General features: G+C 43.7%; 1 pseudogene; it reads right to left on the minus strand.

Annotated features, from left to right (window-relative positions):
• Positions 1-9,515: 9,515 nt before the first annotated feature.
• Positions 9,516-15,945, minus strand: LOC123783996 (ragulator complex protein LAMTOR3-like; annotated as a pseudogene).
• Between the last annotated feature and the right edge of the window lie 1,209 nt (positions 15,946-17,154).

Here is a 17,154-nt window from a genome sequence, read left to right on the forward strand (position 1 = left end):
ATTAACATTTTTTACTAAAAATTTGAAACATTTAAAAGTAGAGTATCATAGAGCATCTTTATACACACTGCCTAGATTCACACATTATTAACATTTTCTCCTTTCACTCCATTTATTTCTTTGCTGCATATTTTAACATACTTGCTGGCCATGATGACGTTTTACCCTATATATGTTTCCTAGGTTTTAGTGAAACTACTTTTCCTCAGTTCTCCCCTTAATCTGGTATTATTCCAAGTAACTTTATATAGTTATGTATATATATTTATAAGTATATACACACATATGTACACATACATGTATCCATACATATATGGATAAACACACATGCATATGCACATACATATAATTATATGATACTATCCATCTATGTACATGATAGAATTACAGGGCTTCCCTGAGGCAAAATGTCCGGCACCTTTGTCCTTTTTCTAGAGACCCAAAAAAACCATTCACACAAAGTTGCCGAGAAATTTAAAAAACACAATAAATATTGAAGGCATATAAGTTTTTAAAATTTTTTCTTTTTCGAGCTCTATTACAAAGCTGTAGTCATCAAGACAGTATGGTACTGGCACAAAGACAGACACATAGATCAGTAGAACAGAATGGAGAACCCAGAAATGGACCTTCGACTCTATGATGAACTAATCTTTGACAAAGCAGGAAAGAATATCCAATGGAGATAAGACAGGTTCTTCAACAAATGGTGTTGGGAAAATTGGACAGCAACATGCAGAAGAATGAAACTGGACCATTTTCTTACACTGTACTCAAAAATGAATTCAAGGGGTGCCTGGGTGGCACAGCGGTTAAGCGTCTGCCTTCTGCTCAGGGCGTGATCCCGGCATTATGGGATCGAGCCCCACATCAGGCTCCTCCGCTATGAGCCTGCTTCTTCCTCTCCCACTCCCCCTGCTTGTGTTCCCTCTCTCGCTGGCTATCTCTGTCAAATAAATAAATAAAATCTTAAAAAAAAATGAATTCAAATGGAAAGGCCTAAATGTGAGACAGGAATCCATCAAAATCCTAGAGAAGAACACAGTCAGAAACCTCTTTGACCTTGGCCGTAGCAACTTCTTACTAGACACATCACCAGAGGCAAGAGAAACAAAAGCAAAAATGAACTACTGGGACTTTATCAAGATAAAAAGCTTCTGCACAGCGAAGCTTACAAGCAACAAAACTAAAAGGCAGCCTATGGAATGGGAGAAGATACTTGGAAATGACATATCTGATGAAGGGTTAGTATCCAAAATCTATAAAGAACTTATCAAACCCAACACCCAAAAAACAAATAACCCAGTTAAGAAATGGGCAGAAGACATGAATAGACTTTTCCAAAGAAGACATCCAGACGGCCAACAGACACATGAAAAGATGCTCAACATCATTCGTCATCAGGGAAATACAAATCAAAACCACGATGAGATACCACCTCATACCTTTCAGAATGGCTAAAATTGACAACACAAGAAACAGGTGTTGGCAAGGATGCAGAGAAAGGGGAACCCTCCTGCACTGTTGGTGGGATTGCAAACTGGTGCAGCCACTCTGGAGAAAAGTATGGAGGTTCTTCAAAAAGTTAAAAATAGAGCTACCCTACAATCCAGCAATTGTGCTACTAGGTATTTACCTGAAGGATACAAAAATACAGATTCGAAGAGGTACATACACCGAGATGTTTATAGCAGCATTTACCAACAATAGTCAAACTATGGAGAGAGCCCAAATGTCCATCAATTGATGAATGGATAAAGATGTGGTGTACACACACACACACACACACACACACACACACACACACACACACAGGAATATTACTCAGCCATCAAAAAGAATGAAATCTTCCCATTTGAAACGATGTGGATGGAGCTAGAGTATATTGTGCTAAGTGAAATAAGTCAGTCAGAGAAAGACAAATACCTATGATCTCACTTACATGTGGAATTTAAGAAAGAAAACAGATGGACACATCGGAAGGGAGAAAAGAAAAAAAGGAGAGGGAAACAAGCCATTAGAGACTCTTAACGATAGAGAACAAGCTGAGGGTTGATGGCAGGAGGTGGGTGAAGGATGGGCTAGATGGCTGATGGGGATTAAAGAGGGCTTTGCTGTGATGAGCACTGGGTGATGTATGTAAGTGATGAATCATCGAATTCTACTCCAGAAACCAATATTGCCCTGTATGTTCACTACCTAAAATTTATTTATTTTTTTAAAAATTTTATTCATTTATTTGAAAGAGAGAGAGTGTGAGACAGAGCACCAGAGGGGGGAGGGTCAGGGGGAGAAGCAGACTCCTGCTGAGCAGGGAGCCCTATGTGGGGCTTGATTCTGGGACTCCGGGATTGTGACCTGAGCCGAAGGCAGCCTCTTAACTGACTGAGCCCCCCACATGCCCCTAAAATTTAAATTAATTTTTTTTTCTTAAGGCAACATTAGCTATAAGGTAGCCAGGGAAGATATTAATATCTCCATTTCACAGACCACAAAACCAAGGTTCCATGAAGTTAAGAATTTGTTATATAGGCTTACACACTAATGAACAGGAATTCTAACTCATCTTCTTACTTCAAAACCAAATTGACCTTCCCCACAGGAGTTTTGTATCTTAAAAAAGGACCACAGGATGCTTTGTAAACAGTGATGAGTTGGTGGTGTGGGATTCTGGGCTTTAGAGGAAGATATTTTGGGGAAGAACCACCCTTCCAAAGACCCGCCTCTGCCTGCTCCATCTGGAGTGGGAGGCAAATGCGTGAGGGAGTTGCTTGGGGGAGGAAGCAGTTTAGGGAGATTTTGCAAAGGGAGAGCTAAATGGATTTGGGAATTTTCTGGATGCTGAGGAAGAGGAAGAAGAATCAGAGAAAATGCCAAGGCTTGAGCTTGGATGAAAGGAAGAATTTGTGCTTGGAGCTGGTTTTGGAGAAAGGATGACAGTAACCATTGACTTCGACATATTGCCTTTGGAAAACATCTAGATAAAGGCGTTGAGTGGTCGTTTGGAGATTCAGGGTTGCAGCTCAGAAAAGGAAACTTTAAGCTGTAGAGTTAGGAATCACTGAAGCAGAGGCAACGGTAAGTAGAGGCCATGGCAGGAGATGGATGGAGAGAGTGAAGAGCGGGAAGCGGAGTGGGCCAAGGATGAAGCCGTACATAGGGTCATCAGGAGAAGGAAGGAGAAAACCGAGAACAAATGAAGAAGACAGAGAAAGAGCATCAGAGAAGAGAATGATGGGATGGTGTAATGTCATCAAAGTCTGACGAAGAGTCCCACCAAGGAAGGCGGGGCTTATCAACAGACCAAAGATTTCGGGGCAGTCATGGAAGATGAGAACTAAGAAAAGGCCATTAGATGTGTCGAAAGCTGAGAGTATGTTATTGAACTGAGTGGTTTAGGGAAAAGAAACACCAGTTTGAAGGGTTGCGAATGGGATGAAGTATGGATAAAATCAACAAATATCGTTCCATCACCCAGAGGAGCATAAGGTGTCACTTGCCCAAACCAGGACAAAGTAATGGCTCACTGCTTTCTGTCTCCCTGCACCTCCAAGTCCCAGCTTCTGTTCTCTTGCAAGTACATATTACATTCAAATCTGCTGTTGTTCATTTAAACTACCTTCTTCCTAAACAAAAGTACTGGCAAGAGGTTATAAAACAAGGCTCTTTGCCCTCCACCACCCAATGTCCTACGTAGCTTGTGTGCTTCAAAATGTTCTTATTACCACGGTTCTGGTAATAATGAGAGAGAGAGAGTGGCGGGAGGGAGGGAGGGAGAGGGAGAAAGGAGAAAGAAAAGAGACAAGAGAGAGAGAGAGAGAGAGAGAGAGAGGGGAGAGAATGTGTGTGTTTACATAAGGTATAACACACACACAGGAAAGTGCACAGATCTTAAGTATGCAGATTAATGAATCGTTATGCAGTGTGTACCTGGGTAGCCGCTATCTACAGTCTGATATAGAATATTTTCGGCTCCCTGGAAGGTGCCCTCAATGCCCTTGGCTATGATTGCGGAGAACTGGGCCAACTCCTGAGGTGAACCCATGGTGGGGAGAAGTCCTGACTTCAATGTGTAACTGCCCCTGGAAAGTAGGATAGCATAATGTTGGACATGTAGACACTGGCTTCGTGACTTAGCAGCTCTGTGACCTTTGGCAACTTACTTAACATCTCTGAGCCCTAATTTCCTCATCCGTAAACCAGACAATAAGGGTACCTCCTTGACGGGACGGTGGTGCAAATTGAATGAAGCACTGAGAATAGTGTCTGTCAGGAGGCACTCAATAAATATAAGCTCTCCTGAAGCCATTGGTGGGCATTCCAGGTGCACTGCCAGAGCCAATGGAGCGTATATTTGGGGGTGGGTCACGTCGACCCTTCAAATCCCCCCCTTAAGCATTTCTACCTTGCTTATAAGGAGCCAGGGCTTTTCACTAGGTCTCCCCAGTCTCTCCATAAGGTCTCTGTTCTATCCTATCCCTGGGCACTGCACTCAGCCAAGGGAGTAGAGACGCCAAGCCTCGCTCTGGTGGTGACCTTATCAAGAATTTTCCATCAGACCCACTGGGTCATCGGAAAGGCTTGCTCACTGTGCCGGCGAGTCAGCTTCCAGGGAATTCATCAGCAGGCTGGAACTGGGGTGTGTGTGACCCTCAGCTGCTCCCAGGGCTTTCCCCTTCCTTCTCCCCACCCTGGGTTCACCTCTGGAATTAGACCAGTTCTCCACAATCGCGGCCAGGGTGACAGCAAAGTGTGATGGATGAACGAGGAGCTGTGGAGTGGCAGGGTGCTTGGTCAGGAACCCAAGGCTGTGTTTATGAGAAGGAAGAGGCTGTTTCCTGGAGCAAGCATAATGCAGCTCTAAAAAAGGCAGGGGAAATACATCATGCAAGGGAGCGTAACCCTGGGAGGGCCGCTGGGAATCCGAGTACCAGAGAAGCCCTGGCAGGTCAAGGTGCCTCTGACAAGGCCTTTTTTATAGGCCATTTGCGTGAGGGTTTGCTGCTGTTCCCTGCAGAGCTGACAGCCACTCAAGGTCTCGGTGGGGAGCTTGGGAGCTAATCTTAGCTGTCATTTTCCAGACCTTCTCCACGGGCCCTGCTGATGCATTTAAAAAAGAAATAACAAACGCCATTGTTTTGGTTTATTTTTTTTTAACTGCAAAAACGACCATTTTGGCTGTTGGCTTTCACACTGCTACAAATAGATTGGGAGTATGGACTCCTTTCCCTCCTTCCAAACCCAGGGCGAAAAGACAGTTTAACTGGATACCCGCGGTCAAGAGAGGTATGAGAGTGAGTTTCCTCAAGAGTGCTAACATTTCTGGTTACCTCTACAGATTCGTATTCCTCTCACTTCCCTGAAGACCGTGCTAGGCTATAAAAGAGACTCAGGATTTATTTATTTTAATGAGTGCTCTGTATCAGTTCCCTATGGCTACCCTGACAAACTACACATTGAGTGGCTTTGAACAACAGAAATGTATTCTCTGATATTTCTGGAAACCAGAAGTCTGAACTGAGTCTCATGGGGTGAAGGCCAGGATTCTGGTAGGGCTGGTGCCGTCTGGAGGCTCCAGGAGACAATCCAGTCCTCGTGCGTCCCGGCCACACGGCTTGCAGCCAGTCCTTGGCTTGCAGCCCCGACCTCGAGCCTGCAAGCCGGCAGGACAGCGGCTTCTCTCTCTCCATCTGCTTGCCTTTGCTTCTGTGGTCTCATCTCCCACTGCCTCCGTTTTCCCCCTCAATTATTATCATTATTTTTTACTGTGGTAAAATACACATAATATAACTTGCTATCCCAGCCATTTTTGAGCCTACAGCTGAGTGACAAATACATTTATAATGCTGTGCCCCCGTCCCCACCATCCATCTCTGTATCTCTTTTCATCTTGTAAAACTGAAACTCTATACCCATTAAACACTAACTCCCCATCTCCCACTTTTCCCAGCCGCTGGCAACCACCATTCTGCTTTCTGTCTGTATACATTTGACAACTCTTAAGTGTCTTATGTAAGTGGAGTCATACAGTATTTGTCTTTCTGTGGCTGGCTCATTTCACTTAGCATAATGTCCTCAAGGTTCATCCATGTTACAGTATGTGTCAAAATTTCCTTCCTTTTAAGGCTGAATACTACTCCATTGTGTATGTCTACACCACACTCTGCTTATCCATTCATCTGGCGATGGACGCTTGGGTTGCTTCCACGGTTTAGTCGTTGTGAATGATGCTGCTGTGAACATGGGTGTGCAGATAATCTCCTTGAGACTGTGCTTTCAATTCTTTTGAGTATATACCCAGAAGTGGAATTGCTGGATCACAGGGTAATTCTATATTTATTTTTTTGAGGAACAATTATGCTGTTTTCCACAGCAGCTATACCATTTTACATTCTCAACAACAGTGTACAAGAGATTCAATTTTTCCAAGTCCTTACCAACACTTGTTTCTTTCCATTGTTTTGATAGTAGTCACGCTACTGGGTATGAGTGTGGTGGCATGTCACTGTAGGAGTTTTGATTTGATGTCCCTGATGATCAATGCTATTGAGCAAGGTGCTTATGGGCCGTTTAAATATCTTCTTCGGAAAAATGTCTATTCAAGTCATTTCCTCATTTTTGAATTGGGTTCTTACAGGACACTTGTGATTACATTGAGGACCCACCTGGATAATCTAGAGTAATCTCCCCATTTCAAGATCCTGAAAGGGCGCCTGGGTGACTCAGTGGGTTAAGAGGCTGCCTTCGGCTCAGGTCATGATCCCAGGTCCTGGGATTGAGCCCTGCATCGGGCTCCCTGTTCAGTGGGGAGTCTGCTTCTCCCTCTCTCTCTACCCTTCCCCCACCCCTGCTCATGCTTGTTCTCTCTCTCATATAAATAAATAAAATCTTAAAAAAGAAAAAAGGATCCTGCAAAGTCTCTTTTGCCATATAGGGTAACATTCGTAGGTTTCAGAGATTAGGACCTGGATATTTTTGATGGCCATAATTCAGCCTATCACATATCTATTGTAATAGCAATAGGAATTTATTGAGCATTTACTGTGTGCTAAGTACTGTGTTGCCTGCCTTAACACCAGTACCCATCTAATTCTCCAATTCTATAAAGCAGGCACTGCTCCTACTTTGCAGACAATAATAGCTAAAGCTCATTGAATTCTAGCATGCTCTTGGACTTTGGATGTACTAACTCTTTGAACTCTCACAGCAACGTATGAGGTAGGTACTGCTATGATCTCCGTCTTAGAGATGGGGAAACTGAGCATAGATAGGTTAAGTAATTTGCCCAAGATCTTCTAGGAAGAAGCAAACCTGAAATGTGACCCTAAGTGAACAGCTGCTAAACCTTCTGCCAGTTCAGCTTTGTTCTTCCCACTTCCTAGCACAAAGTTTCCCTGACTCTTCACCATCTTATTCCACGGACAAGCCAAAGGTCCTGCTGTGATCTGAGGGTCACCTGAAGGTCAACCGGCCAAAGATCCGTTTTTTTTCATTGCCTTTGCTTTCAGTATTGCCCTTATACCCCCTTTGCAACTAAACATTCCTAGAGGAGTAACGTATTGAGTCAATACCTTTGTGTGACCAGGTCTACTGGGTAGTTTTTACAGTAGAAAGAGGAGCGCGAACTTAGAATGTTACAGAAGAGAACGCTGGGATGACAAATCATGGAGTGGATGAAGGAATGGGGAGTAAAATGACCCAGCTTCTGCCCTCAGAGGAAGAGGTCATGCTGAGGAGGGAAGGAGGGGGGGAGAGGGAAAGAGAGGGAGAGAAAGAGGGAGAGGGGCATGACAGAGAGAACTGGAGTGTTTTCAACCCGCTGAAGCCAGGTTTGCTTCAAGGCGACTAGGCTGTAAGTGTGGAAAAGAATAAACAGCCAGCACTGGAGTAGGCACTTTCCTGGGAAGCAAGGTGGAGAGAAGAGGTATGAAAGGCACTCAGTCCACCATATTGTTCAGCCCAGTGAAACCCCAGTCTGTCACTGCAACTTGGTACTTCAAGAAGTGTTCCTTCCACTCCTACTATGTACAGGGCTTTTCAAAGAGCTGCCATTGAGAGGCTCCTGCCATCATTAGTCATGAAGAGACACCTGGATTGCAAACTGGTAACCCAGAAGCTTAATTCTGGAAGCAATATTTTTGACAGCACAACATGTAAAAAGTGCATTTGATTTTTTTTTTTTTTTAAGTTTGAGCGTGCCCTGTCCAGGTCTTCACACTTACTTGTCTCATTCTATCTTGGCATAGTCCCAACCCCCTTCAGCCAGCACTCATCCAGCCCCTGAGGGCATCTGAGTTTGCAGCCTTTGGGATAAGGTCTTCTGCCATGTGGCAGAGACCACCAAACTTTTAGAATGAAAGCTGTGAAGCCAAGGAAAACCATGCTTACAACCATCTTATTAACTCTGGAAGGTCTCACACCTGACCTTTCAGCCTCATTTGTCCACTAAGTGAACCCCATTAGAAGATCCATATGCCATGAGTTTTACTGCTGCAGATTCTAGGGTCACATCTTTCCACATTTTGTCCTCTACCTTTGGTTCTCCTGGGAGGCTGGAGACAGTTTCTCCCTTCGAGTATATGGGAAGTGTTGGTCTCAATGGCTTTTAGTGGGTGGGCAAGATTAACCTTTAGTCTCCACACGTACATGAGTTTTGTGGCAAAGAGCTTGTTTGGGCCAAGACAGGGGCCCAATTACTATTGGGGGCTGGCAGGGGCTAAGGAACCAACACCGTATCAGACGATTCTGTCCAAAGTAGTAAGGTGCCAGAGAGACCTTAGATGATTCATTCATTCAATAAATTTTTATAAAGTGCTAGTATTTTGTTAGGTGCTGGGGTCACTGCAATAAAAGACAAAGTCCCTGCCTTCACGAAACTTACATCTAATAATGTAGCTACTCAGAAATCATGTCCGTAGTCTGATGCCTTTATTATACAGACGAGGAAACCAGGGCACGTGAATTGCCTAAAGTCATGTGGCTCTTTTTCTTTCTTTTTTTTTTTTTTTGATTGTACTGTCTTCATTACTTTTACTAAGCCATTTTATGTTCCTCGCACTAAATGCAAAGAAATAAAACGAGATTAAGAAAAATATGACCTCATTATTATTCATAATAAAACAGGTCTGCTTCATTCTGCAGTCCCGGGCATACTATATAATAGGGACACTTCATGGCACAAGTGGACCAAAGTACCATTTTGATTCTGACCCACTGAATAGAGGTCCCATGCATATTTGGTGACTGGACTAAGCCCATGGGAGCTGTGATGTCCTGAACCATTTCTGTGGTATCCCCAGATCTCACTAACTTAAGAAAAGACTCTATACAAGAAAAGAGAACAATCAATCTGTCCATAGATTGTATCTATCTGAAGCTCTTTCTTTAGTGTAAGGTGGGGAAAGGGGCCCTTTCTTGAGTACATGGGTACAAATATTGTTGTGGTCTAAAGACTGCCGGATTGGTACTGTGTCTGCTATAATGAAAATAAGGTATACATCAAAACCACGGCCAGATTAAGAGACATCCACGACTTGTCTCAATTCTTCAAATAACGGAGCAAGCTGCCTTTCTAGGCTGACAGTGAGTCCTGTGTCGGATTTGCTGCTGGCTATGAAACGCCCCCCCAAAGGTAAACGATTGAATTGAACTGCCTGGTGGGTATTATCATAACAGATGATACTTTTGTCTTTTGAAAGTCCCAGTTTGCTTCCTTGGTCTGTTGCAAGGGCAAAGGTAGATAGGCAACCAGCTCTCAAAGCACGCCCTGGAACATTACCATTGGCCTCTTCAACCCACGCACTCCGTCTCTATCTGACACAACGATTGCATGGAGCCCTTCAACACTTGGTAATTTTTTTATACAGGTATCGCTTTAGGTCATCCACTGTGATGAACTTTCTCCTGCAGGATCCATCTCCACTCCTGGCTTTCTGGGCTGCCCTGTTCTCACAGCTGTAAACTCAGGGACAGCTTTGAAGATAGTCTTCAGTCATGTGGCTTCTTAGCGACAAAAATCAGGACTGGAAATAAGGTTTGACACTGATTTCCAGGCGTTTTCTACTTCCCTCCTTCCTTCCTCCACGTCCTCCTGAATGGATTTCATCTGCCTTATTCTTCCACAAAGCTCCATCCCAAGCCATTCTTCTCCCGAAGTTGGTCTTATTGAGGTCCCCTGAGCTTGATTATCAGCTGATTCTCCTATCTTAAAAGATCAGCAGTTTGCCCTGTATTTACAGAACAGCTTCCCTCCTCAATTGTCAGACTATTTCTTTCCCCTTTAAGTTACATTCAAAGACTTTACCACCTATAACAATCATTGTATTTCTATGAATGGGTTAAACCCTTGTTTAAATGGGTCATTTTCATACAAGAGTACATCCTGTATGATTCCATTTATATGAAATTCTAGAAGACATTTGAAAAGAGAAGCATATTAATAGTTATCTAATGTTAGGAGTGGGAATTTACTGCAATGGGGCCCAACAGAACTTTCGAGGGGGGATGGTGATGTTCTATCCTTTTATTTTATTTTTTAAAAATTTATTTATTGGGGCACCTGGGTGGCTCAGTTGTTAAGTGTCTGCCTTCGGCTCAGGGCATGATCCCGGCGTTCTGGAATCGAGCCCCGCATCAGGCTCCTCCGCTTGGAGCCTGCTTCTTCCTCTCCCACTCCCCCTGCTTGTGTTCCCTCTCTCCCTGGCTGTCTCTCTCTGTCAAATAAATAAATAAAATCTTGAACAAAAATAAAATAAAAAATAAAAATCTATTTATTTATTTGACAGAGAGAGAGAGAGTTCATGTGTGAAGGGAGGGGCAGAGGGAGAGAATCTCACGCAGACTCCCCACTGAGTACAGAGGCCGACGTGGGGCTGGATCCCATGACCCCCAAGATCATGACCTGAGCTGAAATCAAGTCTGACGTTCAATGGACTGAGCCACTCAGGCACCCCAATGTTCTATCCTTTCAATGTGGTGGTGGTCAAATGAGTGTATACATTTGTCAAACTCGTCAAACTGTGTACTTAAGATAGATGTATTTTATTGTTTGTTTTATTGTTTGCCAGAGTAGAGAGCTGGGACTTAAAACGCTAGGGTTGATTCTGTCCCAAAAGGAAGTGAAACCGGAGAGGTGAGTCTGTTCTTAGCTCCTGTGGTCTCATTGCCAGGTGCCTGTCCTACGGTAAGCACCGTGCTGCAGTGGGTGTGATCCTGGGGTTTAAAGATACTTTAACTGGCTAGGGCGACCTGCGGGTATGTCTTTAGAGAAACATGGAAGTGTGGGCACAGCTATTCTACTTTATGGCCTATTTAAGGACTTTTCAAGCATAGTTTTTTTTTTTTTATTAAAAGATTTTATTTATTTTTTTCGACAGAGATAGCCAGCGAGAGAGGGAACACAAGCAGGGGGAGTGGAAGAGGAAGAAGCAGGCTCATAGCAGAGGAGCCTGACGTGGGGCTCGATCCCACAACGCCGGGATCACGCCCTGAGCCGAAGGCAGACGCTTAACCGCTGTGCTACCCAGGCGCCCCTCAAGCATAGTTTTTATTATATGTGATTCTAACCCTATGAGCTATGTTAAAACTGTATCTGCTTTTTTGGGGGGGTTAAGGGGGGTCGGAACCACCATCTTCCAGTAATTTGCCAAAATGATCATCACAGAGGGAGAGAGGAGAGGTACCCATTTTATGTTCTTAAGGCCTTTGAGGAAGCATGGAGTTGTTCGTTGGGCCACATACGTGGGAATCTACAAGAAAGGTGATATTGTCACTGTCAAGGGAATGGGCACCCGTCCCACAAATGTTACTGTGGCAGAACTAGAAGAGCTTACAGAGTTATCCAGCTTGTTGCTGGCATTGTCATAATGAACAAGGGCATGATTCTTGCCCCCAAAATTAATGTATGTGTTCAGCATATTAAACACTCCAAGAGCTGAGGTAGCTTCCTGACGTGTGTGAAGGAAAATGACGAGAAAAAGGAGGAGGCTGAAGAGAAAGGCACCAGCCTGCTCCTCCCAGAGAATCACACTTTCACGAGAACCAGCAGAAAGGACCTGAGCTGCTGGGATCCAATCCCAATGAAGTCATGGCATAATGGCGTTCAAAACAAAACAAAACAAACAAAACAAGACAAACACATTTTAACCATCTCATGGAGGGATCAACTCCATTTTTTGTTCTTAGCATGCTTGTGGGTAGAGGACAGAAACTGAATTTTATGTCCATCACCGTCTAATCCCCTGCCCCCTGGGGTATTTGACAGAATATTTTCCTGAGGTCTTGAATCTGTTTTTCCATCTGAAAATAAGCATGACCCTTTCTGTGTCTCTGAACATGGATGTCTGTGTGCATGTGTGTGTGCTTATAACTGGTGGCCTTGTCTTTTTTATCAACTTGGAATCACCTCCAAACTTCTGGAAGTGAGAGGTTATATTCATTTTTGATGAGTATTTATAAGGATCTCTGTGATTACTTGATAAATACTTGTGAACCATTTGATTCCCTCTGCTTTTCTAACTTCAAATTGCAACTGCAGTTTAATTTTATTTGAACTGTATTTAAAAGGATCAAACACCCTGGGACACAAATCTCCCCCCACGGAAGCACCATGGAGCTGGTGAAACCACCCCCGGGGCGGAGGGGGGGGCTGCGCAGTAATTAGGTCACTAAAGGTACTCAGTCTTCGCCAGCCTTACCTCAGCCTCTGGGTGATGGACGTACTCTTTGGGGGAGTGATACAAAGACGGCTTAATCCTAATACTCCAGATTCGCTGGGCAATGAACACATTTCTTGGTGCTTTCACACGTCCTAGCCTCCTAGCCAGCCCGGGCAGTATATTGGACAGACATCATCCCCGTTTTCTTGCTCAGAGAGAACGTGAGTTTTGCCTAAGGTCATATGGTGAATCAATGGCAGAGTCTGAACAAGGACTAACAGCCATGGACAATTAACAAGACAAGGACAGAGAAGAAAATCTGTAGAATTTTCATGAAAGCATTCATCAGATAAATAGATGAGGAAGGCAGCCACCCACAATTTATTGAGTACCTACTAAGTGCCAGGCATGACAAGACATGTTTTATGTATATTACCACATGTAAGGTCCTAGAAAAGCGGGGTGGTAGATTGTATGGGGGAATGAAGTTTTATTATCCCAGGATGAGTGATATGCTCAGTATACTCAAGTACTAAAGGAAATCCATCCACCATCCCTTTTAGAAAAATATCCCAGAAGGTAGAGGTGACCCAGCCCCATTCATTCCTCAACCTCGGCCTCTACTTCCTTTTTAGCCTCCACTCCCTTATTGCTCTTCGTTTCCACTTCAACTTCATTTATTCTCAATCACAAACTCATTTTCAGTCTTAATTTCATCTTCTCCTCCCCATGATCAGGGAGAATCAGCCTCAATGAATTGTAGTTGATGAGAAGGAATTTTATGTTTCCTGAGTAGCCCCACCTAGCCTCCAACTTGCCAGCACGATTTCTGACACGCCGTCTTTCTCACGCCAGTCTGTACGTAACTGTTCTCAAATATTTCTATTGAGTAAGCTGGGGTATTGTTTTCTCCATTAATTTGTAAGCTCCCTCAGGGTAGGAATTATGACTATTCTTTGCTCTCTAGACTGAGAAGGTAGCGTAGTTATTTTTGCATTGTGGGAAGTTAATACATGTTTTCTTCTGGTGATGATGTGATTGTATTTACATTGCGCACATAGAATTCCTTCAATGACCATTTTCATTTGCTTTTTGTATTGGACCCAGAAGTTCATCACCCTTTCTTATTGTCATTCTACATTATTACTATTATCATTGGATTTTACTAAATGTCTTCATTTATTCATTCAACAAACACTTATTTGCTAGGTAGCAGGAATAAAGAAAAAAATAGCAAGACAATCTCAGACTTGAAGTCCTGAGGCATCAATTAATAAACTATATGGCTGAATTTACTCTTACAGTTGGCATCTCTGCATTTCTGTAGCATTCAACCAGGCTCCTCTAGCTATTTCCTTTTCATGAGGAAAAAGCTTAGGGTAAAGCTTAGGGTAAAAGGGGGCCCCCAAAGTAGTAAGTAGTGGGATGCCAAAGAAACATTAGAACACTCTACCAAATGAGAGAGAGAAAGAGAGAGACTGATCTTTTCGTGATTCATTATCTTTACTCTATAAGGAGATTTATTTACCACCTAAGATACCCCATCTACGAATAGTTGCAAGATGCCCATGGTCAGGGACTATGACAGACTGGAATTTTGGGATTCCAGCCAGATTGAATTTTGGTGAAGGACAGTGTAGGGACACGTGCTGCCCTTTTTTCTCAGTGCGCTGATTTAATACCGGAGGAGGCCAGTGTATGAAAGAAAAGAGAAGTACAGGTTTCCCTTTCCTAGAAATTTCTAGTTAGTAAGATACATTGTTGTATCTTTTAGAAGATGTCCAACTGGATAAACATCATTTTGTTTCTGAGAGCATAAAAAATTTCACAGTACCTCTTCCCTACATATAGCATCGATCAGTGTAACTGTTTGATTATAAAATTATTGTCATCGTTTTTGCTATCCAACATAGTTCACTATGGTGGTTTTGCAGTTGAGACCAGGGCAATAAATATTTGAGAATATTGGAGCATTGGATATATTCTGTGGGACATGCAGGTAAGAAGTTGGTGAGCATCCTTCACCTTGTTTCTTTACTGTTCCTTATCTCTTTGTTTTTCTAGATCCTTCATAATCAGAGGCTCCCTTATCTCCCTTAACTTATTTTCCATATGGTTCCTCAATCAAAACCCCTCTCACAGGTTAAGTCAAGTTTCCTTACTTTCATCCCTCCCCCACAGGATACAAATCCCTCCCTCAGTTCCCCTAGGGAGGAATGCCTTTTCTGCTTCCCAATCCTTTCCTTCCTCCAAGGTCCACTTTAGACCAATGTCCTCCATCAAAGTCCTCCCTGACAGCTCCTGCCCAGTTCCCTCTTCCTTCTCTGACCTCCTAGTACACAATGGCAGGGGATAATAATAGCTTTCTCTGGCCCAGTGGTTGACAAAGCACTGCACTCACTTGTGATTTCCACAAGCCCCTGAGGTTGGTCAGGAGAACTTTCTTGACCCCTCAGAGAGAATGAAAAACCATCCCAAGACCATATTGCAAGTGGCAAAACTGGGATGTCAGCTCAGGTATTGGAAGTCCAAAGCTTTTCCACTAGTATCTTTTGTCTTTCTCTCACACTTCTATACCTCAACGGTACGTAGTTCAGAGCTGAGAAAAATTAGGCACTCTGATAACTATTTCTAGATTGTTCTGTTGATCTTGTCAGATCTTCATCTTTCTTCCTACAGCCCACCTGCTCCCAACCCAAAGTGATGGTTTCCATTTTTTCACGAACCACAAGTCTACAAATTACCAGAGGTAGAAGTTCTCTTCCCACACTACATCTCTGATGGAAGCTGTATCTGGGGAGTGGGGCTGGGGTCTCTTTTTCAAGAGATGCCATCTGTGAGGGGCATGGTCTCCCTGAAGAGCTACAGATGGGGGGATATCTCTAAAGCATGGCAGAATAAGGACATGATTTCACTTGTTTGTGTGAGATTTTTTTTTTGAACCAAAGAAAAGAGGTCTTTAAAAAACACTAGCAGAGAAAATCTCTCTCCTTTGGCTGAGTGACATTTCATGCCTGTTCAAATCGTTATGTCAGTCTTTGAAAAGTGAAGAGCTAAAGTAGTCTCTTTCCTCACTAGACAAAAGGAAGAGCTGGGTGTTTCCCTGGTAGGAGAGCCAAATGTGATGAGTGAGGCATTAGGATTGAGGCTGAGTCACTGGCATTGGGAGGGTGGGGGTGGCGGTCAGAGCCTTCTCCTGAGCTTTTAAAGCCAGCAAGTGTGCTTAGGGACGCAGTTACACACACCTGTTGGCTGCCGCCAGCGCCAGCATTGTCAGCATCTGGGACATGGCTCAGAGAAAACCTTCAGCTGTCTTTAGTTCTTTCAAAATGGACCTTTTCTAGATCATGTGGGCTAGTGTTTCAGTTTTTAACAACTTAAAGAATAACACTTTAGGGGGCGCCTGGGTGGCACAGTCGGTTAAGTGTCTGACTCTTGGTTTCAGCTCAGGTAGTGATCTCAGGGTGGTGAGGTTGAGCCCCGATTTGGGCTCTGCGCTCAGCATGGAGTCTGCTTGAGACGCTCTCTCCCTCTGCCCCTCCCATTTGTGCTCTTGCTCTCTAAAATAAATAAATCTGAAAAAAAAAAATAGTACCGTAGGACTCAGAATTCGTTGCAAAATGACACAAAGAATTCCTGTATACCCTTCACCCAGCTTCCCCCGATGGTAATAGCGTACGTAACCACAGTTGTTTTTGATGTAGCATCTAAGAACAAACGATTTATTATGATTGATGCGCTCGGTTGGTGGTTCCTGTGGGGTTCTTTCAGTTGCTATCAGCTGGCCGCCGAGGCTAGAGCCATCTGGAGGTTTCTTCACTCGTGTGAAGCTGGCCTCTTAAGGCATCTCTTTCCATACATGGCTACTCCAAGTAGGTAACTCCAACTTTCAAGCAGCAGGGCAGTCTCAGTGTATTCAGATTTTTATTTTATTTTATTTTACTTTACTTTATTTTATTTATTTGACAGAGAGGGAGAGCACAAGCAGGGGGAGCAGCAGCGGGAGAGGGAGAAGCAGGCTCCTCATTGAGCAGGGAGCCTGATGCAGGGCTCGATCCTAGGACCCTGGGATCATGACCTGAGCCGAAGGCAGATGCTTAACCGACTGAACCACCTGGGCACCGTGGTAATCAGATTTTTATGTGGTATCTGGCTAGCTCTAGAGCAATTGTTCCAGAAGGTCTGGGCGGAGGTTGCAAGGCTTCTTAAGATTTAGTCTTGGATGTCCCAGAACTTCACTTCCATATCATTCTATTGGTCAAGCAAGTCACTCATGCCAGCCAGATTCAAGGAAAGAGGAATTCACTCCACGTCACAACACAAATAGCAAAAAATCGACAGCTCTCTTTACTCTTTAACTGCAGAGCAGTTGTGGTGGTCCCCAGGAGGACAAGCATGCGAAGGAAGAGCTCGTTAGAAGTGTTATTTAGGTCACTGGAAGGGTAAATCCTTACGTCTGATAATTTTCCTCCTGTCATGGTATCACAGCACTGGTAGG

Source organism: Ursus americanus, chromosome 6 (genome assembly GCF_024610735.1).
Source record: "Ursus americanus isolate L20-20 chromosome 6, mUrsAme1.1.p, whole genome shotgun sequence".
NCBI lineage: Eukaryota > Metazoa > Chordata > Mammalia > Carnivora > Ursidae > Ursus > Ursus americanus.